Source organism: Poromitra crassiceps (genome assembly GCF_964638095.1).
Source record: "Poromitra crassiceps genome assembly, chromosome: 28".
Taxonomy (NCBI): Eukaryota; Metazoa; Chordata; class Actinopteri; order Beryciformes; family Melamphaidae; genus Poromitra; species Poromitra crassiceps.
In genome coordinates, this window is record NC_139651.1 from 11,370,805 (window position 1) to 11,394,051 (window position 23,247).

Below are 23,247 nucleotides of genomic sequence, written 5' to 3' on the forward strand. Positions count from 1 at the left end.
TGGTTGGGTACCATATTGAGGATGTTAGCTGTGATGATGACTCTTCAATTCACAGTTACATTTTGCAGTAGTGACGCTTTGGTTTTGCTGATGCGATGTGGTTTCTGATCTGTTCAGCCATTATGGAAACTTGATGGGGTAGGAGTTCCATCCATCTTGTTCTTGGTGTGACTGATCTTCACTTTGGTAATAACTGGTTGTGTCAGTGTAGAGGTGAGTGAGACAACATCAATGCTGAGTGTGGTGTGAGCTGCTCCTGCTATGTAGAAGATCTACTGTCGAGCTTCCTGAGAGACTCATGGACCTATTCAGCCACAACCTCACCCAAATCCTTTTCCTGTATCATTCCAGCCCAGTGTCTCCTGTAGGTGGCGCTCACCTTGATGTATCGGCTCAAGGAAGGCGACTGAACTGTGATCTCACCCTGTGAAGATAATGTTGTATTTGTAATCTTCTTCTGGTGTGCAATATAAGTGAGACATTTGACTTATTTGCATAATAGCCATTACAGCTTGAATATTGCAAATTAGAGTTTAGTTGTGTCTTGAGGTCCCGTGTGGTAAGGTTATCTTTACCGTGTAACGAAAAAGCTGATTACGTTTCTCTCTGATAAAGGAAAGGATGTTTTTGTATTCATTTGTGCAATCACAACATTGCTGGTCCTCCTCAAGTTATTTGCGTCAAAATGGTAAATGAATGTGGAAATTTTGAAAAAGTCTCCAATACCAGGAATGTTTTTTATTTTATTTTACTCTATATTCCTCAATAATAATAAAAAGTTTAAACTAAACAAAAGAGTAGGTAAAGGGTTCACTTCTAGAGCACTTTAGGTTGAAACTCAATGCACTTTAGCTTAGCTGTTAGTGGTATCATCACAGACCTCAGAGGGCACATTTCTCTGTGTCTTCCTGGTCTTTTGATAAGAAGCAATGGATGGATCAGACACAGAGGTTCTGAGAAGATGACCTTCCCAATCCAACAAAACTGACGTTGCTTCCATTGAGCCACAACAAGCCTCCAGTGAAACCCAAGTGCAACGTCAAAGTAAACGGGACATAGTAAACAGCTGTTCTCTGCATGTGATCGATTACCACACTGCAGCTTTAACACACGTTTACATTACATTTTAATTTAGCCAATTCCGGACTGCTCATGTTGGAGGATACATTTATTTCCTCCTTTTTAAACCGGACGGACAAATCCCGTCTTCATTTCGTCACAGACGACACACCAGGCGTGCACAATAATTGACTTCAGTTGCCTCAATCATCTATTATGAGCCCTATAACTAGCACATTACAGTATCAATATTAAGCTATGAAGTGGCGAAAAATATCTACAGCATTATTGTGTGTGTGTGTGTGTGTGTGTGTGTGTGTGTGTGTGTGTGTGTGTGTGTGTGTGTGTGCGTGTGTGTGTGTGCGTGCGCGCGAGCGTGCGTGCGAGCGATTATAAGCTAATAGTGGTGTAAGTAGTCTAATTGCTTTCTGCTGGTGATCTTATAGCAGAGTGCAGGGAGCAGCTGGAAATGAATGAATCTGCGTGTTTGTTGCCGTTGGCAGCAGCTCAACACAGGAGGAAAGTCAGATCTAAGTGCATGAGATGCCTCAAAATTGGAATCAGGGTGACTGATGACTTTCCTCATTAGGAGTTAACCAGCAACCTGATTTTGGGGGTGAAGTGTGTCTATGGGTGTCTCCTTCTTTGTCTCACATAAGAAGAGGCAAACCCCCCATTATTCCCTCAATCAAACAGCCCAGTCACCAAAATAAAATGCTGTCTTTGTTGTTGTTGTTGTTGGTTGTTGTGTTTTTACGATTCTGCAAACCACGGATACATTGAATGTCCACGTTTGTGAACCAAAAATACGATTTCTAGATATGTGCCTTTCAGAATCAGAATCACTTTTTATTGCCACAGTAATATGCAAGTTACATACGAGGAATTTGTCTTAGTGTCTGTCTGCAGCGTAGCGGTCACATCAATATACAGAGATAAGAAGTAGGAAGATAACTAAAGACAATCACAAAGTTGCAAGTGCAATCAAATCGAGTAAATATATACAATATGTACATGAGTGGTGAAGTGTTCTGTGGATAATAAATATGAATTTACGTTGAATTTACATGAGATTTACAGACTGAGTTAAATAGACGTTAAATAGACAGTGGATTTACATGAATTTACAGTCGGAGTTAAATAAGAGTTTACATTGAATGTACATGAAATTTACAGGCTAAGTTAAATAGGCATTAAGTGTGCAGGGAATTTACATGAATTTACAGTCCCAGTTAAACAGGCATTAAATTAGATATGAGTTACAGTTTTATTGGGGGGGGGGGGGGTTCAGTTGAGTTTTGGAGGAGGTAGTGAGTTTGTGTGTGTGTGGGGGGGGGGGTTGGTGAGGTCCTTGGCGGAAGGGGTTTCCGGGCCTTGTTGGTGAGGCTGATGGCGGTTGGGAAGAAGCTGGTCTTGTGGCGGGTGGTTCTGGTCTTGGCCTCAGTCTCTTGCCGTGGGGGAGTGTCTCAAAGAGTTTGTGGCCAGGGTGGGAGGGGTCGGCCATGATCTTGCGAGACCGCTTCAGTGTCCTGGCTGCATGCAGGTCCTGGAGGGATGGCAGGTTGCACCCAATTATCTTCTCAGCGCAGCGGATGATGCGCTGAAGTCGGTTCACATCGCAGCGTCTACATTTCAACCATAAGTCTAACGCTAACATTCACCATGTTGTTTTAGTTGCCTAACCGTAACCAAAGTTGTTTTATTTGTGTAAAAATGTTTTCAAAATTCTAATTAAAGGTCTTTGCACACACAGTGCAAGTAAGGGGCGGGGCTAGGGAAAATGGGCCGTAACTAGGGTCGTTGAGTCAGGGTTCGAGGGGCGGGTAGAGGGAGTGGATAGGGGGCTCTGAGTGGTGGGAAGGATCGTGGTGAGGGAAAGGGGTGGGGCTAGGGGAAAGGGGCCGTAGCTAGGGATAGGAAGGTCATAGCGAGTCGTGGTTTGAGGGATGGGTAGGTGGAGCAGTTGTGCGGTATGTGGCTGGTTTTGGGGTAGGAGTAGGATAGCATTTTCCATTTTGAAAACCATTAACCCTGTTGTTGAGGTGCTCCCAAACATTGCCTAAAGTGCCATAAGACTGAATGGCCACACCGCTGCGCTGTGGGCTTCAAGGTACTTCTGCTTGTATGAGTCTGGGCAGACATGGATGTAGACTGCTGACTTGTTGTCGGAGGCATTCAACCGCGAGGCAAAATATTTCTAGTTAATAGTGGCTTCGATTGCAATATTGATGTTTGTCATTGTGTTTCTTCCTCTTCTGCCATTTATTCCTTCAAAAAAGCCTGGTTAATGGAGCAGACACAAATGAGAGAATACAAGAAATTATTCATGTTGCCGCTCTGGCAGGTTGGGACCAAGCTAGCGATGCGGTACTTCTTCCAGCTGTAGCTTACAGGTCTCTAACCAATTATTAACAGCGTTTTTCAACTCTCCCAGGTGAGGAAGTGGAGACACTGCATCAGGACCAGTTTACAATCAGCACGATTAGGTCTATTCCCAATCTCATTTAAATCTCTATATAAATAATACGATCTGTCACTGATGCAGGGGTAAGCAAGAACGAGAAACCAGGGTGGCACTTACTGTTTTTCCTCTTTCTTACGTCCTTTCTAGCACCAGACCTGTGTGACATGCCGGCGGACGGACGGCCAATTAACATTCAAAATCGCTCTCGCCAGGATTTGTGTGCTGCTGAAAATGTGGGGGGAAAATAGTCAAAGAGCAGGATAATTGGAATCAGTAAAACCTTCCCCGGCTGTGTCTCTGCCATGACGTCTGGATAGAATTGTCACCTTTTTTCTCTCTATCCCGCGCAATGTCTGTCTTAGAGCCTACGTATTTATCTGCTCATTTTGAAATTATTACGTCGCCCGCCCACCCGGCACCCACCCACAAACAAACACAAATCACTCTATAGCCTAATAAAGCTATCTCCACCTCCCAGAGTATTAAATAAATAAACAGCAATTAGTGGTTTATTTATTTACCCCCCCCCCCCCCCTGCTGTGATAGGCCGAGCCAGGAGAAGGCAATCTGCAGTGTTTATTGCCATATTCTGATAAGACATCAGGAAAGAGAGGAGGAGAGGGGAAGTGAGCAGGAGGAAAGAGGAAGAAGCTTGGAGGAAAAGATGAGGAAAATCATGGAAAGTGATACAGGAGAAGAAAGAGGGAAATAATGAATAGTTAGAGGGAGAAATTGGTGGATAGAACTGCCCAGGAGAGGTGGCGAAATTGATGGAGAGAAAAAATAAATGGTGGAGAAATGGAGCATGTAGGAAGTATTCGAATGCTTAGGTCAGCAGACCCAAGTCGGACCAGTAAGTAAGTGGATGGAGGTATTTAGGCTGAATGAATTTAGATTGTAATTGTGTTTTTCATCCTGCATTGTTTATATGTTAATAGTGCGATTGTGTACCTGCAGAGAGCCGACTGTCTGAGAAGAAACTTCCCTCATCCATGAGAAGCTAAAATGGGCCTGGGTGGCTCTCATAAACTCTGCTCTCTGAAGTCAAATAGGCATATTATGCTCCACATGTGTGACATGTTCTGACAAAATCAGTCTTGGTCCATTTGTGTATAGAAACGTGATTATGAGAAAATATTGATTTTGGGCTGTTTTGGGGGTTTCACCAGAATTTAATCAAATAAAGCCTTGGCTTTCATTCTGCGTCAAGATGATTGTGAAATTCAAATGCTAAATAATAGTTTTGAAGCTCATAAATGGAGGGTTGACAAGAAGAACTAGCTTACTTTGTCATATTTTGAGTCTTAAGAAAGATTCCACCACTGCTTACACAAGAAAGCCCTGGACATATTTGATTGGTACTCTAAAGCTTATAAAATAACCCTTCGGCCGGAGGCGGAGCTCGCAATCTTCGGCTGCTCAGAATCCTCTCTGCTCCTCCCTACTGCTATACAACAGCCTCTGACGCATAGGGGACGACTATCGCCAAGAGACTCATTTTGAAGGAGTGGAAGTCCCCCTCTCCACCTTCTTTTTAGCTGTGGCTGACGGACATGGTCTCGGTTATACATATGGAGAGACTTCGGTTCCTGAGGACCAATTCATGTAGGAAATTCACAATCATCTGGGACCCATTTCTAGCCTACTTAGATGAGGTTAAGAACGACAAGTAAGTTGCTCGGCTGACTTCTCATGGACCGCTTGCACGGGATTCCACGCACATTTCTTACAAGCACATGGGAACTTGATGCGGCTGGTAGCGCCATTTTGTAATATTAATGTTGGTATATGTATGTTTTGTTTGTTTTTGTTTTTTGTCTGAGCCTGTTTTTTTGTTTTCTATGTTCTGAAAATTATCAAATAAAATATGGAAGAAAAAAGAAAGAAAGCCCTGGACAGAATTGCAGCAACAGAATATCAACAAACGTTACAACAACAACATGACTGTATTTCTCCCTAGTTACACTCTAATAACAGCACTGCGCGAACTAAAGTAGCGTCTAAAGCCATCAGCTGTTCCTAATGTGTTTATAAAAATAAACAGGCTAGCAGCTTCACAGGTGTGCACTATTTGTAAGAATGGACAATAAGCATGTGGCTTAGTGAGCTAATGTGGAGGAGACGGTGATCCATTAGGCACCTCGGGAAATAAGGTCGGACCACAGGTGAGGAGAGAGAGAGAGAGAGAGAGACGCACCTGGATGTTTGAATCAAACTGTATAATGCTGATAGAAAATGCATGGAATATTCTCTAAAAACACAAACTTTCTGCCTCCCTGCTGCAACCTCTCTTCTCTTTCCAGCGTGTAAGCCTGGCTTCTTCAAGGCGTACGCGGGCAACATCAAATGCTCCAAGTGTCCTCCGCACAGCTCCAGCCATGACCAGGCTGCCACCATCTGTCACTGTGACAAAGGCTTCTACAGAGCTATCAAAGACCCCTCCACCATGGCCTGCACAAGTCAGTACAGCTACAGCATCCCCATCTGTCTGTGTCAGCTAGGACATTTTTCATTTCTTGTCTATAATTATATCAGTACACAGTGTTATCTTTTTCTCCCTCTATCTGCTCCTATTGATAACTTTTCTGTTTTCCTCTGTCTACATATTTTAGGCTTTATGTTCGAATTTTTGCTGTAGTTCTCCGTCTTCATGAGATGTCTATATGCTAGCCTCCTTATCTCAACTGTAGGAAAAAATCTGTTTACATGGCTTAAATATGTGAACATAAAAAAAAGAAAACTTTTCGTCTTCATCACTTTGCCAAAGCAGACACTGCTTGATAATTGTCTATTGAATTGAATAGTCGGAATTGATCAGTTAGCTGAAGTATTCTATGACTAGAGATCACCTTGCGATAGGATCACACCAGCCGCGATGCACACAACAAATGAATGTGAGCCAGGGGCATAAGTGTGCGGACCAGAGCCGTGTATATAGAAGAGTCGCGACATCTCCATTCACTCCAATGGACCAGTTTTTTACTCTCAAGAGTTCCAGGAAGTAAGGTCCTGGATTAAGCAGCACTGTCGAGTTGCAGCAAAATGGACAGTTTGTGTTGTATTTTTTTAAGAATCAAATTGTACATTATCAGCTTTATTTTAGCATTCAAAAGTAGCGCGAGACGCCTTTCTGGCATTGGCGAATGAGTCACGCATTTTGGTCCTCCGCTGACGCCACTCTCTCTCTCTAAATTGCTCTGTAGCTGACGTACTGTCTGCATAAAATCTGACCAGAGGTCAATTGTTCTGATCAGATCTGATTCCCATCTGGCTCTAGATTAGTGCACACCCTCACTCAGTAGTAAGAAGTACATTTGAGAAATAAATGTGTCTACATTTCCCACAGGAAGCATTCTTTCCACATCATTAAGTACAGGTACAGTTAAGCCAGTCCAGGGCCCAGGTTGATTCTGAGGAAAGATCTTAACTGCAGATAGCAGAAGAAGGTCTCGCCGGAAAGGTCATGTTTCCTCTTCAATTGTTCAAAGGACATGAGAAGACCTTTTTGTGCTGGATCTCTTTCTGATGCCACGTCTCCAGAATTGTGTTATTTACAGTCGTGGGTATGAGATCATTCAGTCTCACACATAATAATAATCAAGTGTTTTAAAATAGGATTGTCTGTCTTTTTAGATATCGTTCTGGAGTCCCATTTATAAAGAAACTAGACAATTCTATGTCAAATCACACATTCAGCACCCCCATATAGCCGGAATGGAATGATCCTTGTTTCATAACTATATTCTGCGACTATTCGACTGTGAGATTGGCAGTCGAATCGGGCTCCTTCGAACGAATCATCGAATCGTCCACTATTTGGGGGTCACCTCACCCCTACAGTAAACAAGTCTTTATTTGGGGGTCACCCCTACAGTAAACAAGTCTTTATTTGGGGGTCACCCCTACAGTAAACAAGTCTTTATTTGGGGGTCGCCCCTACGGTAAACAAGTATTTATTTGGGGGTCACCCCTACAGTAAACAAGTCTTTATTTGGGGGGTCACCCCTACAGTAAACAAGTCTTTATTTGGGGGTCACCCCTACAGTAAACAAGTCTTTATTTGGGGGGTCACCCCTACAGTAAACAAGTCTTTATTTGGGGGTCACCCCCATGGCCGTAACTAGCTATGAGGACGGGGAGGTCCGGACCTCCCCTAATATTTCAGAGGGGGAAAAAAAAAAAAAAAAAATCTTTTTTATAAAACAATCTGCATGGAAAAGCATGAAAAACACGGGATCGCTTTTATTTTGAAACGAAAGGCAGGTCAGGCAGGAAGTCATCTGACGCCGCGTCCGCGGTAACTTGATTCCGAGAGAGCAGCAGCATGGTGGTGAGTGATGACTGTCTGTCTGCCTGGCGAGATAATTGAAGGTGAGCGAGCTGCGAGACAGTGAGCGAGTGAACGACAGACAGTGAGTGACACTGACAGATTTTTTAGCAACAACCAAGAAAGTAAGTGTCTAGTCTGTCTCTTAAGTAATGTTACCTGTGTGACACGTTGGGATGCTACTGGCTAATCATGCATGATGCCAATTGCCAAGCTCCCGAAGTCAGGTATGCAGGTGGCTATATGCATGGTTTCAGTTTCATGACCCAATAAGTAACAAAAAGAGGTGGTGTAAAGTTAAAAACAACATAATATATTTTATTTTATTTTTCAATCGTTCCTATCAGGAATAAATAAATGTCCCTCTGTATGTTTTTTTTATTATCGATGATGACTTTGTGTGTTGTGTACGGCTTGGGTTGTGTACCTGTGTTTGTAGGTGTCATTTTGATATGAATTTGGCTAAAACAGTTTGTGTTTGTTAGTTACAATTATGTTGACAGGAGAGCTGAGCAGGTGGTGACATGAAAGAGAATATACTGAATAATGACATCACAACAGTATAATCCTAATGTTGATTTAAAATGATATATTACTCTAAATATGGCTAAAAAAGGGGGGAAAAAACCCTCAAATTATTTTTCGGCGGCGCCCTTGCGGGCGCCACCGAATGCACCTCCCCTTGCTGGACCTCCCCTATTTCAGAACCCTGGTTACGGCCCTGGTCACCCCTACAGTAAACAAGTCTTTATTTGGGGGTCACCCCTACAGTAAACAAGTCTTTATTTGGGGGTCACCCCTACAGTAAACAAGTCTTTATTTGGGGGTCACCCCTACAGTAAACAAGTCTTTATTTGGGGGTCACTCCTACAGTAAACAAGTCTTTATTTGGGGGTCACCCCTACAGTAAACAAGTCTTTATTTGGGGGTCGCCCCTACAGTAAACAAGTCTTTATTTGGGGGTCGCCCCTACAGTAAACAAGTCTTTATTTGGGGGTCACCCCTACAGTAAACAAGTCTTTATTTGGGGGTCACCCCTACAGTAAACAAGTCTTTATTTGGGGGTCACCCCTACAGTAAACAAGTCTTTATTTGGGGGTCACCCCTACAGTAAACAAGTCTTTATCTGGGGGGTCACCCCTACAGTAATCAAGTCTTTATTTGGGGGTCACCCCTACAGTAAACAAGTCTTTATTTGGGGGTCGCCCCTACAGTAAACAAGTCTTTATTTGGGGGTCACCCCTACAGTAAACAAGTCTTTATTTGGGGGTCACCCCTACAGTAAACAAGTCTTTATTTGGGGGTCACCCCTACAGTAAACAAGTCTTTATTTGGGGGTCACCCCTACAGTAAACAAGTCTTTATCTGGGGGGTCACCCCTACAGTAAACAAGTCTTTATTTGGGGGTCACCCCTACAGTAAACAAGTCTTTATTTGGGGGGTCACCCCTACAGTAAACAAGTCTTTATTTGGGGGATCACCCCTACAGTAAACAAGTCTTTATTTGGGGGTCACCCCTACAGTAAACAAGTCTTTATTTGGGGGTCACCCCTACAGTAAACAAGTCTTTATTTGGGGGTCACCCCTACAGTAAACAAGTCTTTATTTGGGGGTCACCCCTACAGTAAACAAGTCTTTATTTGGGGGGTCACCCCTACAGTAAACAAGTCTTTATTTGGGGGTCACCCCTACAATAAACAAGTCTTTCCATTGTCTCCTCTGACCTCTCTCATCAACAAGGCATGTTCACACAGAGGACTGACACTGATTGGATTATTTTGGTTCCCGGCATCATTTTGGATAAACTCTCAACACTGTAGTTAGTGTGTGGAAAACCCAAGCGGCTGCTTCTGGGATGCTGGAGGCGAAGTGTCTGGCACCATCATACAGTCGTGCCCCACTTTCCAAAGCTGCTTCGATCTCATTTCTTTCCCAATCTTATATTCAGTTGAACAGTAACTGACCCTCTCGACCCTTTGTGCACGTGTTGTTGGCCGTTAGCTTGTGACCGGAAGGTTGTCGGTTCAAATCCGGCAGGAACCGGCAGGATAAATCTGGGTGGGGAAAGTGAAAGGCAGCGCTTGGCCCCTCCCTCATTACCACCACAGAGGTGCCCTTGAGAAAGGCCCTCAACCCAAACCGCTCCAGTGAGCTGATCAGTGGCCAGCAGATCAGACTGTGGTATGAGTGTGTGTGTGTGTGTGCGTGCGTGCGTGCGTGCGTGCGTGCGTGCGTGCGTGCGTGCGTGCGCGCGAGTGTGAACAGGGCACTCCTGAAAAAGAGAGCATTGCTCTCAATGAGACTCCCCCGAGTAAATAAAGGTTAAAAAGAAAAGGGCAATGAGTCTATTATGCAATGAGTGTCTTCCATTTTCTTGTCTCTGCAGGACCTCCGTCAGCTCCCAGGAACCTGGTGTCATTGATCAACGACACAGCTCTCTTCCTGCAGTGGAGCCCTCCCAGCGACACGGGAGGCAGGAGGGATCTCACGTACAACGTGCTGTGCCAGCGTTGCGATCGCGACGGCGACGGCGGCGTGGCACGGTGTGAGCCGTGCGAGCCCGACCTGCGCTTCCTCCCGCGGCCACTCGGCGTCACCGGCACCTCAGTGGCGGTGCTAGATTTCGCGATCCACGCCAACTACACCTTCCACGTGGAGGCGGTGAACGGCGTCTCTGGGCTGGGATTGGCTGCACGCCCCCTGGCCAACGTTACCGTCACTACTCACCAAGCCGGTGAGTGACAACACCTTTCTCCGTTCAGTCTCTGAAGAATGGAATGATAGAGACACTGCATGAAATAGGCCACGCCCATCACAGGGGAAAGCGCTCCATTCACTCCCATACACCAGCGTCATTTTCTTTGAATTAAACATAGCTAAAAGCTGTTGTGTGGTGGTGGGGCTGCGCAGACAACAAATGTAAAAAATCGCCAATTAAAGTTTTTTTGTACTCCCGAGCAAAACAAGGAAGCCATTGAGAATTGGCGAGAAGAAAAATGTGGATCTAGCCGTCAAGGAAGTAAGTTGGAGTGTTCATCTTCCGTATATATGATCTTTGTGTGCAATACGCGACCATGTGCACGACATAGGAGAACGCCAGGATTGGGGGGGGGTTGTTTCCCCCCGCTTTGGGCATGGTTTCTGAATGATGACGCGCTCTGCAGTGTCTCTATGGAATGACTGCTAGTCTCAGTTAAAGGGATAGTTCGGATTTTTTTCACTTGGGGTTGTATGAGGTACTTGGAGTAGAAATGCACCCAGTGCGCTCCCAGTTAGAAGCAGCGGAGAGCAGCAGATCTGACGGGGGAACATGGAAGCAGACAATGCTTCTGTAAATGGGGTCACAAGCAAAAAACTTAATTAGCCACCTAAAAGAAGGCTCACCTGAACAAATCAACGTACATGTACATGTACGCTATATTTTATGGAGGACCACAGGGGGGCGTCGACATCGAGTGCTGATGATGTCACAATGGCTGGGTGAGACTGAAGACGTAATCACATAAAATATAGCTGTAGCATCCACCGTGGGCGGATTATTATTATTATTATTATTTGCACCAGATTCGTTTCCAGACCCCTGAAAAATGTTTTGGCAAATTTTGGAGGCGATCGGGGCAACGGTGCACCTTGCAAATCTCCCTGGAAGCTATCCAATTATAGGATAGGATAGGTGTGCCCTCCCTCTCTCTCTCTCTCCCTCCCTCCCTCTCTCTCTCCATCTCTCCCTCCCTCTCTCTCTTTCTTTCTTTCTCTCTCTCTCTCTCCCTCTGTCTAATAGGGCGAGCACATCGCTGACCCTCTGATAGCTGACAGAGCCACTATGGCCTGAAATTAGTCCTAATGAGGGAAGCCTGACTGACCTGGGGTCAACCTCAGGGTCCTCAAGCCCGCATTGTCTTTGGCCTGCATGAAAACTAAATTATCTTAAAGGGCCCATATTTTGCTAATATAATGTATTATTATTTTATTGTTGGCCTCCAGTAGAGTAACTTATTGCATCAGTCATAGTTTAAAAAACTCAGTTTATCTTGTACTGGCTCTCACTGCCCCCTTCAGTTCACCCTCTGTCTGAAACGCTCTGTTTTTAGGTCCTGTCCCTGAACCCCCACCCTCCGGAAAATACTCCAGGTGGGCAGCGCGAGGAGTTTTTGCGTTTGCAAACTTCTGCCCAGAGAGCTATCGCTGTAGAAGCGAGACTGTCTGTCTGTCTGTCTGTCTGTCTGTCTGACTATCTATCTATCTAGATAAGATAGATAGATAGATAGATAGATAGATAGATAGATAGATAGATAGATAGATAGATAGATAGATAGATAGATAGATAGTCATGCATAACAGAAACAGACAGGCGATCTCTGCTATGGCTACTAAATTTGGTAGTTGTAAAACAATTATATCAACGAGCAACTGATTGTCAAAACGAATTTGACCATCGATGAAAAACGTGACTTGGACATAAAGCAAGCTATCAATTGATTTATCAACATCCCCCTAGCTATCTACAGCTCCGCTAGGCCGGGCTGCACCCGGGCATTTCCTTCGGTGGCTGGCCAAGCAGGGATTCTATTACCACGGCCTGCCATAACGTTACACCGGGAGCTTCACACTAGCTAATGTAGCTAGTTAGCTAACTTCCCAAATGCTTGTGACATGCTTGTGTGCCTCTCCTAGCAAAGGCTACACGGACCAAACCAAAATGAGGACTTGGAGAAGTCAGCAAGTTGGACTAACGTTACAAGTTCTGAAAATATGTGCCTTTCGTCAATCATCGGTTGTTCATGTCTATAAGGCAGCTGTGCTGCTAGGCTAAATAGCAAGTGCTAACGTTACCCAGCCGGTAAGTAACGTTAGCGCTTCCTAGCAGCACATTGGACCGATGCTGGAATGAGACACATATTTTCAGAACTTACCACTTCAGTCCTACATCCTGGCTCACTTCCATGTCGTCTCCTTGTTTTTGCGGTCTGGAATCCGTTATTCCATGAGACTACACTGTTGTGTTAGTCCCAGACAGCCAGGCTAGAGAGAGCCTGGTGAGTGGTGACGCCGCCGCGGGTTACTGAAACACAGAACAGGGAAGAGAGGGGAAGGGTGGGAGCTAGCGTGCGCGCGCTGCGCGCCGGCCGGCGGCAACGCTTTGTTGCCAGGGTAACAAGTCCTTACTGACGTCACAAAAATTATGGTTCTCGCACAAAATCGCCATAAATCCATGTCATCTCGTCTACGAGAGTTCATAGGCGCGAGGGGTGGTTCATGGGGGTAACATTAAAACACTTTCACATATTTATTTGAAGCTTAGCCCATGTTTAATATGACCATCCAAGATTGTAACAACATATATATGATACAAAATTAAGAAATGCATAATATGGCCCCTTTAAGTTCAACCAATGGAGCCTCAACCTCATATTCCACGGATCAGAATATGGATTGAATAATTGATGGAGAGTGGAAGAGAATGGTGGCATGAAGGAAGGGGAGTGGGCAAATAAAAGGAGGTTGTATCTGAATGTTCTCCTCTTTTGGCTCGTCCAGGAATTGGCCAATTGTGAGTGAGAATATATTCTGATGAGGACAAGGCCAGCTGGGGCTTATATATAAATAGGGAACTGTGGGCGTATGTGTGCTTGTCCAATAAGATAGGCCATCGCAATTGTATCAGCAGCACCAAGCTTTTTGCTGGACCCAGGAGAGCCTAGAAGAGCCTCAGGGGCTTACTGACTGACTCACTGACTGACTGACTGACTCACTCACTCAGTGACTCACTGACTGACTCACTCACTCACTAGCTGTTTCTCAATGTTGAGATTCCTTCCTCGGCAGGATGGGTCCTTCGAGGGCAGGCAAGAGTACTTCCTCACTGACTTTGCTCACCACAAAGAAAACAACGTTCCTTTCTCTCCCAAATGAGGATATGGCTGACTCTGTTGACCCAGTCATTGCTCCACCCCCCTGTGTCGATCATGGGGAGAGTTATAGACTAGCCCCTAGTTCCTCACTGCGCGGCTTGCGAGACGCTGGCGCAGGGGCGTAGGCAGAAATTCAATTATGGGTGGGCCTGGATAAAATTGGGTGGGCCTGGATAAAATTGGTGGGGCAATTGCATGACGAAAATTCCTAGATGTCATGAAGTTGTCATGCATTAGACTCTGGAGATGATGTGCCCTGCGTTTTTAAGCTACAAAACCATTAGCTAGCAAGGCAGCAGCAAGTTTGCCTCTAGAAAACAACCAATTAAACTTTTATTTTTTATTTTATTTTTTATTTTTTTGGGTGGGCCAGGGCAAGAAGTGGGTGGGCCTGTGCCTACCCAGGCCCACCCGTACATACGCCCCTGCGCTGGCGGCTCTCGAAGCTTTAGTTGGCGGCTCTAAGAAATTGCACACAATTTTTTATTATTTTATTTTTTATTTTTTTATATATATATATATATATTTTTTTCCTGCTCTCCCCAAAATTTCAATAAACCTTTATGGCATGTTATTACAATACAACAATACTGGTGTTGACAGTAATAGAAAGTGCCAAATCATTCAAAACAATAAGCATTTTGCTTTTAGGAGTATTGTGCCAGCGTGCAGCGCTGTTCCAAAACGTGTCAACGTGTGTCGTTGCCTGGGAAACGCACATCCCATAATACAACTGTTCGCATTGCATCCCATAATAGTATGATGATACTTGGGATGCCATTGCGAACATAGATGTGAACAGGTTAGCCAAAACTTTAGCGTCGCCAGCGACGGCCCCCACCGTTGCGGTCGGGGTACGTTTCGAAATCCCTCCAGACCTGAAAGATTTTCTATGGGAAACTGGTATATATGTGTGTGTGTGTGTGTGTGTGTGTGTGTGTGTGTGTGTGTGTGTGTGTGTGTGTGTGTGTGTGTGTGTGTGTAAAACAATGAAACACAAAAAAATGGTAGGCAGATGTGCTTGGTTGGGGTGGCTTTTGGTGTTTTGCGGTAAAAGTGGCTCTCCTATTGACTTTGTCCTGCCAGTGCGGCTCTCATCGAAGAAATAGTGAGGATCACTGGACTAGCCACTAGCTGCTATAGTACATGCTTCCACCGATAGATATGCAGTCGTCGGCCACTTCTCACTTTTCACCTGACAGCGAGGGGTTTCACCGGCAGGGCGTATCATGCTATCCCCCCCCAGCTCTCTGAACCTGGGTCTCTTTTACCTCCACACTACCCAGACGCCCATCGTCTGGAGTTACTGTATGAAGGACATTTGTGAGATTGAAGACCAGACATGTTGCAACAGTCTGGATGAGTTGGGTGGGCTGCTGCAGTGAACAGTCAGGATCCAGTTTTGACAGAAAGTGACTGAACTGGCAGATGTTGTGGAGAGAAACTCTATAGGGGGAAAGGAGGATTGTGGCTGTGATGTACGCAGTGGCTTTCCTTGACAGGCGGTTGGTTGTCACCACGGAGATTCTCGTCTGTTTGGCTATAGAGTTTCTTGTATAGTGTTGTGGTGTCCTAAAGATATCAGTGTGGCAAGGGAACCTGTGTTTCTGTATTTTTCAAAACTGTAAATAGAGACGCGTATGCACGGTTGCATTGACTGCACATAGGTTAGACAAATGTTATTGACATGCAAATTAATAACGCATAATCCTAACCTTGTTTTACTTGCTTAAACATAACCAGGCGCTATTTTCAAACGGTGTCACACTGCCGACCAAGCGGTCTATGACATACTGCAAATCTGGATTCTGTCATGTTGATCTTGTGATATCTCCATTAGAATGATCCTATCTGTTTTTGTTTGTTTGTTTGTTTGTTTTTTAACTAACTCAAAATCAACAAGGACAGTCTGAACCTGGATTTGCTAAAAAAAAAAAAAAGAGATCAGAAGATCGATATAATTCAAAGGAGGAAAGTAGCATCCGGTTGTGTTAATGTGTCAAAAGCAGGAGGCGGGTGTAAGATGCCAGAGGGGAGTGACTAACGAGAGATGACTAACGAGAGATTTACAGAGATTTATTGCCATGTGCACAGACAGCAGACAGTACAGCTTCATTGGAATTCTTGTGCATAAAGTCCTCGAGTCAGCTTCTTTTCAGAAACAAGCAGGCAAAGAAAGGCAATTAAAAGAGCATGAAAAACAAATACATCCTATCAGAAAATACCCACTCTGAAAAGACTGTGTTATTGCAGATATAATATACAACATTATCCAAAGATGCACAATAGAGCCAAATTCATGCCCTCTTCCGGGTTCGGCATGGGGCCTAAGAGATTTCATCCCCCATTCATTTTCCCATAGACTAGTAGAATGACTAGAATCCTAAAAAGAGTTTTTAATTGGTCAAACCAAGCAATTCAGCTATAGTCAGATTCACGAGAGACCATAGAAAATTTCACTCAGTCAGACAAAAATAAAACAAAAATAATCATAATCATAATAATCATACTAATCATCATAATAATAAAACAAGTAAAACTGATTATATAAAGTAGTCGTTTATTATACCGTAATTGTTTACCTGCAATCCATAATTATCCCCATACTTTAGACACGTTCTCTACATTGTCCCAAGCTTTTTTTTTTTTTTTTGCATTTCATTGTATCTCCACAAGGATTTAGCTGTGCTCCTCAGACAGTATGAAGACCACGGCTGTCAAAACGGGCGGAATAAAAAGTAGGCTAGGCAGAGAGACTCGTTATCAAATAAGCCTTGCATCATCACCTTCTCTTGCATAATGCTGCTGCCTGCACGTGGCTCCTGTGTTGTTTCTCCTTATTAATTCTGACCTAGAATTCAACAGGAAAGTATGATTTTAAAACATGATTGTAGAAATTACACGCCGTGCTGCCGCTGATAGGTTGTCATCAAAGCCGTGGAAAGCAGATGTCCGATGTATGTATGTATGTATGTGTGTGTGTACGCTGTGCGGCTTAGACTACCCGTCTCGCTGGCACAAGGCAGCTCGGATGATCGGGGGAAAGTTGGGAATGCAAATGTGGAAGAACAGCCTGTGGGGATGCTCCCATTAGGGACCGTATTGACTTGTCAAACTGTCAGCCTCACCTCAATGGAATAACATACACACAGCCTGGCCTGCATGCTAACAGGCAGACAAACAAATCCATACACATATAGCACCTGCACACACCTTTGCCATCTCTCTCTCTCCCTCTCTCTCTCTCTCTCTCTCTCACACACACACACACACACACACACACACACACACACACACACACACACACACACACACACACACACACACACACACACACACACACACAGTCTTTGCTTCTCATTTTACTTTTTTACTTTTATTTTATGAGATACTGTGGGCAGATATAACCGGCAGTGAGAGTGCAATAAGTGTTTTGCAATAACTTAGTCTCTCCCCAGACTCGAATATTACGTTGAATCGCTGCGCTCCGCATACTACTACATAAATGAGTCTGTGTGCCACTTCACAGCCACTGCTGGTTTTTTGAAGGCGGGTTGAAATTGAATGAGTGACAGGTCGCAGCACCGATGAGAGTGAGAGAGCGGTTGGAAAAAAATGGGCTGCGCCTCCCGTGTCGTCTGATCGTAAAGTCCTTACTGATTGGGGGAGGAACTGAATCCACCGTCTGGCCCAGGCTAGGGGGCGGGCTTCTTCAGATCCCACAAGGCGGACGGGCCAATCGGGGACCTGCCTCGTAGTTGACATTGTAACCGGCCAATCAGGAATGCCACTGGCAAAACAGTAATGGCTGCCTGCATGGCTCTCCGGCTCGAGCAGTAAGGTCAACGTTCGTCAAGTTTAAACAGCAATAAGTGCAGCTACTGCAGAAATAGACTCAATAACAACAATTAAACAAGAACAGGAGTATGCAACAGCGGAGTTTCTCGGCGGAAAAGACGTTTTCGCCGTTCCTCCGAGTGGATTTGGATTTGACTGGATCCGATGCTGATTGGCTGAGGGGACGGGCTACTTCCCACCCACTGAAATGACTGTGCACAGCTCGGAGTCCAGATGGATCCACAGAACCAAACAGAATGTGAGTTCACGGATCCGGATGGTTTTAACCAGGCTCGTGCTCGAGCACCACCTGGGGTCTGTCCGTGTGTACGTGTACGTGCCTGGGCTGAATATTAGCTCGATTGCGCTGGATCAGTGGACGGGAATGATTGAAACCGGGGTCCATGATCCGCGACTTACAGTGAATGTGGGCCAAGGGTGTGTGTGTGTGTGTGTGTGTGTGTGTGTGTGTGTGTGTGTGTGTGTGTGTGTGTGTGTGCGTGTGCGTGTGTGTGTGTGCGCGGAGGGCAGGGCATACTTCCAGCCTCCTTGTCATACCCGTCTTCGAACTCGGCCTTCATCGTGATCTCAACTACAAAACCGTCCAAAGACAGGCAGACATATAAACACATGGCAAAGTACTCAAAACCGCTTCTGTGGTACTTCCCGCTACAATAGGTGTCTAAGCCTTTGTTCAGACTAGGAGGCCAAATCTGATTTGTGAACTTTAGTGACCTATTAATGACTTTATCCAGATTGGTTTTATGAGTCTGATTTGTGTCACTTGTCCCAAACCACATAGGTCTGGACACGCAGATCCGACTTGAAAATCAGATTTGTGGCAGTGCGGACACACTCCCAAATCAGATTTGGGAAACCAATCAAGATAATGATGATTAATGACTTTATCAGCAAATCAGATTTGCCTGTAATGTGAACATGACCTAAAAGACCACATTTAGTCATGATCACACACACACACACACACACACACACACACACACACACAGTTGAGACACACACTGCCGCAACTGTAATCAGCTGTTTTCCACGGGGAGTCCACATGTTGCAAACCAACCAAAGGTAGAAGGCTTTTCATGAAGATGAGGGAAGAGATTGGAACGTTGGAAATGAGAAAGTTCCTCGCTTGTCTAAACTGTTGATAAGGATAGACTGAGTGTGGACAGGCTCATTGCCACTTAATTCTGATGGCGAGAGGTAATTAATGTAATTGATTGTGGCATTATGGTAATAATGGGATTAATAGCCAATCAGAAACAAAAATTAGAATTTAACTGGATTTGGGACTGATAATGAGAAGAAAGATTTATTTTCCGTTGCCATACTATCTGTTTGCAAATTGCGTATTAATGCCTAATTAGAGTTTTAATTATGCTAAACTTATTCATCAGAAGTACTAATGAATTTGTTTTCCCTGTTGCCTGTGCTTGTCTAACCCTGATTAGTATTTGATCATGCTCAGTTAAGCAAGATGAAGGATCATAGTGTCTCTGGACACAATAGAGAGTTTATTGCGTTTAGTGATGATATGAAGATATTATATTGGAACTATAGTACATTCAGAATCACTGAAAATCACTGAATCACTCAGAACTAGGAACAGTAATATCCCTGTGCAGCAGCAACCTGTAGCACTTACCCCCATGTATACAATCCTTCACGTACATACGCACGCACGCTCGCACGCGCACACACACACACACACACACACACACACACACACACAAATTTGGATATACGCTTACTGTGGAATAACTGCGCGCGCACACACACACACACAAATTTGGATATACGCTTACTGTGGAATAACTGTGCGTGCACACACACACATACACACACAATTTGCTATAAGTCTACTGGGAAATAACTGTACAATATCTGACTCAAAGCCTTGTTCACATTGAACGGTATGCAATATCTGGAAATATATTATCTGTACAAGCCTTTGTTTATGATCCTGTGTGGATTATTTCTACATATACTGTACATCTACATTCTTTCATATACGTATTTAAAATAGACGCATTACACCACACTTATAGTAGTTAATGCAAAAAATAAATACATTTAAAATTCAAATTCCTTAAAAAAAAAAGAAGCTGATTCTGATTCTTTGGTGCTACTATATACGCCTTATGTAGCCCCGCCCACTTGACCCAGTTGTGTTATGACTTCCTGTTCAGAACACCGTCTGTTTTACCTGCTCACTAGTACTGTACTGTCACAGGAAGTGTAAACACAATAGGAAGTAACTGGCTGACCCCTGTGTTGGAACATAAGGTGAATAAGCCCCTCAATATCTGCTGAGTCATGGAATTCTCCGTGGAGAAGACAGATTGGATAAGCATGATTTCACAGTGTATGTCTTAAGTCCACTCCACGCTCCATTCGTCTTTGTTTTGGCAGTAGAAGCAGCTCTTCCTCCTCCAGTGGATATACAGCAGGATGATGCTGGCAATGTTCTGCCTGGCCAATTGGCTGATGAAGGTCAGTTGTTGTCTCCTCCTGGAGCCCCCTTGAGGCAGTAATGCAAAGCGCGGGGCGAGCAGGAGGATATCTGTCACTAGTTATCGCTCAACAGTGATTTCCCACCACAGATTCATTTCACAGCGTTCAATGCAGTGTTCAATGCACTGTTCAATGGGAAGGCTGAGAAAATCATCGCAAACCTCGGGAAGCAGACATCTAGAAATATGGGCGCCACTCTTTTCCATTAAAAGTCATGTTTAATAGTTGATTACTTTTAATGCAATGAGTGTGTTGCCCATCCATATTGTGCTGAAAGAAATCCTGAAATATTCCATGGCCGCAAGAAAACCAAAACTAACGAAATAAAAAATGTGCAAGTCAAAAATTTGTATAACATACACTAAACACACAATTTTTTCTCATCATTTTGCATGACAATGTATCACCGACACAAGAAGTACAAAGGTACAGTACATTCAGTCAGAACTGCGCATTGAAAAAGAACAAGGCATTTAAATGAGGGAAGCGTCATGTTGCCTGATAGTGGTGCCAAATTTTTATTTTGTTAGTGACTTTTCTGTGCTATTTTGCAGGTGAGTCATTTTCCCACAGAGGCAGGTAAATTCTGCCGTAGTGGTTATTGATTGATTGATTGCTTTATTGCAGACTCATGGTCCATAGAAAAAACATACATACATAAATACATAGATACACACAAATAATGTTACAAATTATGTAACGCCGCGCTGACTGTTTGAGGTTGCACAAAGGCAGCCACCACCCAGACAAGAACCTGTGTCTCAAAAACTGCATTAGTCAAGTAACCCAACTCCACAGCGCCTCCACAAGGCGCCTGCAGGCCCTGCAGCTCAGCGTTGTTTCTCACCTCACCTTTCGGGTATTTAAAATCTTTGCTTTCGAACACACAGACTGTATCAGTCGGCCTATCTCTGAGTACTTGTCATTTCTGTTCCTGCCATTTCATTTTGGTTGCAGTGTTGGGGGTAACCCATTACAAAAGTAACATATTACATGTAATATATTACTTTTAGCAGTAACTCAGTAATATAACTTATTACAATAGGATTTCAGTAATATTATACCAGTTACTTTGTCAAGTAACACAAGTTAAAAAAAAAAAAATTTTTTAATCAGAGCACATTATTTAAATAAAGATACAATCATTTCCTAATCAAATTCTGCGTTTTTATGCAAATAACCACTATAGATGACCATAACAAAGGAAAAAGATAACATTTAGAATTTTGGATGGTTTACAATGACTTCAAAACGGTTGTTTTTTTCATTTTGTTAGTTTGGGCATGTTAATCATCACGTTTCTATATTGAGAATCATGTACGGTTCTCATGATGCATATTTTTTTTAAATCCGTGTGTGAACATTTTACAGTGTTTTGTGGTGTCCTGATTCGGGCGATTTTCTTTCTTTTGCTTGGCTCTCTTCTCCTTTTCCCCAATGGATTCATCTGCCTTCGTCTGCCTTGGTCAGGGAATACGGCTGCCTTCTATTTATACGCTCAGATGCTGGGGAGAAGAAACCTCGTGGGACTTCTTTACAGCTCTCCCTATGCTCTCTGTGTCTCTCTCTCACACACATATTCTCTCTCTCTTTTCTTTCTTTCGCTATCTTTCTGTGTGTGGTTGACCGTATTCTTCCATGTTGCCATGTTACCTCGTGCTTAGAGATTCTCAAAGGCACATCTTTTTTTTCCCATCTTTTGCTCTATAACTTGTGATTAAACTGTAATGATCATCATTGTTCCGTCGGGGCCACTCAGCCAGAACAGTATCTAACTAGTGGATTGATTTACCCCCGACACACAGACACCAGAGTCAGTAGTTCAGTCTCTCCTACACATTGACACACAGACACCAGAGTCAGTAGTTCAGTCTCTCCTACACATTCACACACAGACACCAGAGTAAGTAGTTCAGTCTCTCCCACACATTGACACACAGACAGCAGAGTCAGTAGTTCAGTCTCTCCTACACATTGACACACAGACACCAGAGTCAGTAGTTCAGTCTCTCCTACACATTGACACACAGACACCAGAGTCAGTAGTTCAGTCTCTCCTACACATTGACACACAGACACCAGAGTCAGTAGTTCAGTCTCTCTCCTACACATTGACACACAGACACCAGAGTCAGTAGTTCAGTCTCTCCTACACATTGACACACAGACAGCAGAGTCAGTAGTTCAGTCTCTCCTACACATTGACACACAGACACCAGAGTCAGTAGTTCAGTCTCTCTCCTACACATTGACACACAGACACCAGAGTCAGTAGTTCAGTCTCTCTCCTACACATTGACACACAGACACCAGAGTCAGTAGTTCAGTCTCTCCTACACATTGACACACAGACACCAGAGTCAGTAGTTCAGTCTCTCTCCTACACATTGACACACAGACAGCAGAGTCAGTAGTTCAGTCTCTCCTACACATTGACACACAGACACCAGAGTCAGTAGTTCAGTCTCTCCTACACATTGACACACAGACACCAGAGTCAGTAGTTCAGTCTCTCCTACACATTGACACACAGACAGCAGAGTCAGTAGTTCAGTCTCTCCTACACATTGACACACAGACAGCAGAGTCAGTAGTTCAGTCTCTCCTACACATTGACACACAGACAGCAGAGTCAGTAGTTCAGTCTCTCCTACACATTGACACACAGACACCAGAGTCAGTAGTTCAGTCTCTCCTACACATTGACACACAGACACCAGAGTCAGTAGTTCAGTCTCTCCTACACATTGACACACAGACACCAGAGTCAGTAGTTCAGTCTCTCTCCTACACATTGACACACAGACACCAGAGTCAGTAGTTCAGTCTCTCCTACACATTGACACACAGACAGCAGAGTCAGTAGTTCAGTCTCTCCTACACATTGACACACAGACACCAGAGTCAGTAGTTCAGTCTCTCTCCTACACATTGACACACAGACACCAGAGTCAGTAGTTCAGTCTCTCTCCTACACATTGACACACAGACACCAGAGTCAGTAGTTCAGTCTCTCCTACACATTGACACACAGACACCAGAGTCAGTAGTTCAGTCTCTCTCCTACACATTGACACACAGACAGCAGAGTCAGTAGTTCAGTCTCTCCTACACATTGA

At 44.1% G+C, this 23,247-nt stretch overlaps 1 pseudogene across 1 annotated transcript in view; it reads left to right on the plus strand.

The window, feature by feature from the left end:
• The window catches only part of LOC310799707 (ephrin type-A receptor 6-like), a 79,834-nt pseudogene that overhangs the window by 35,754 nt on the left and 20,833 nt on the right, over positions 1 to 23,247 (plus strand). Inside the window, exons 7-8 of the transcript XR_014553990.1 lie at positions 5,827 to 5,982; positions 10,237 to 10,584. The product of XR_014553990.1 is annotated as an ephrin type-A receptor 6-like (transcript). The remainder of the gene's footprint in view (positions 1 to 5,826; positions 5,983 to 10,236; positions 10,585 to 23,247) is intronic.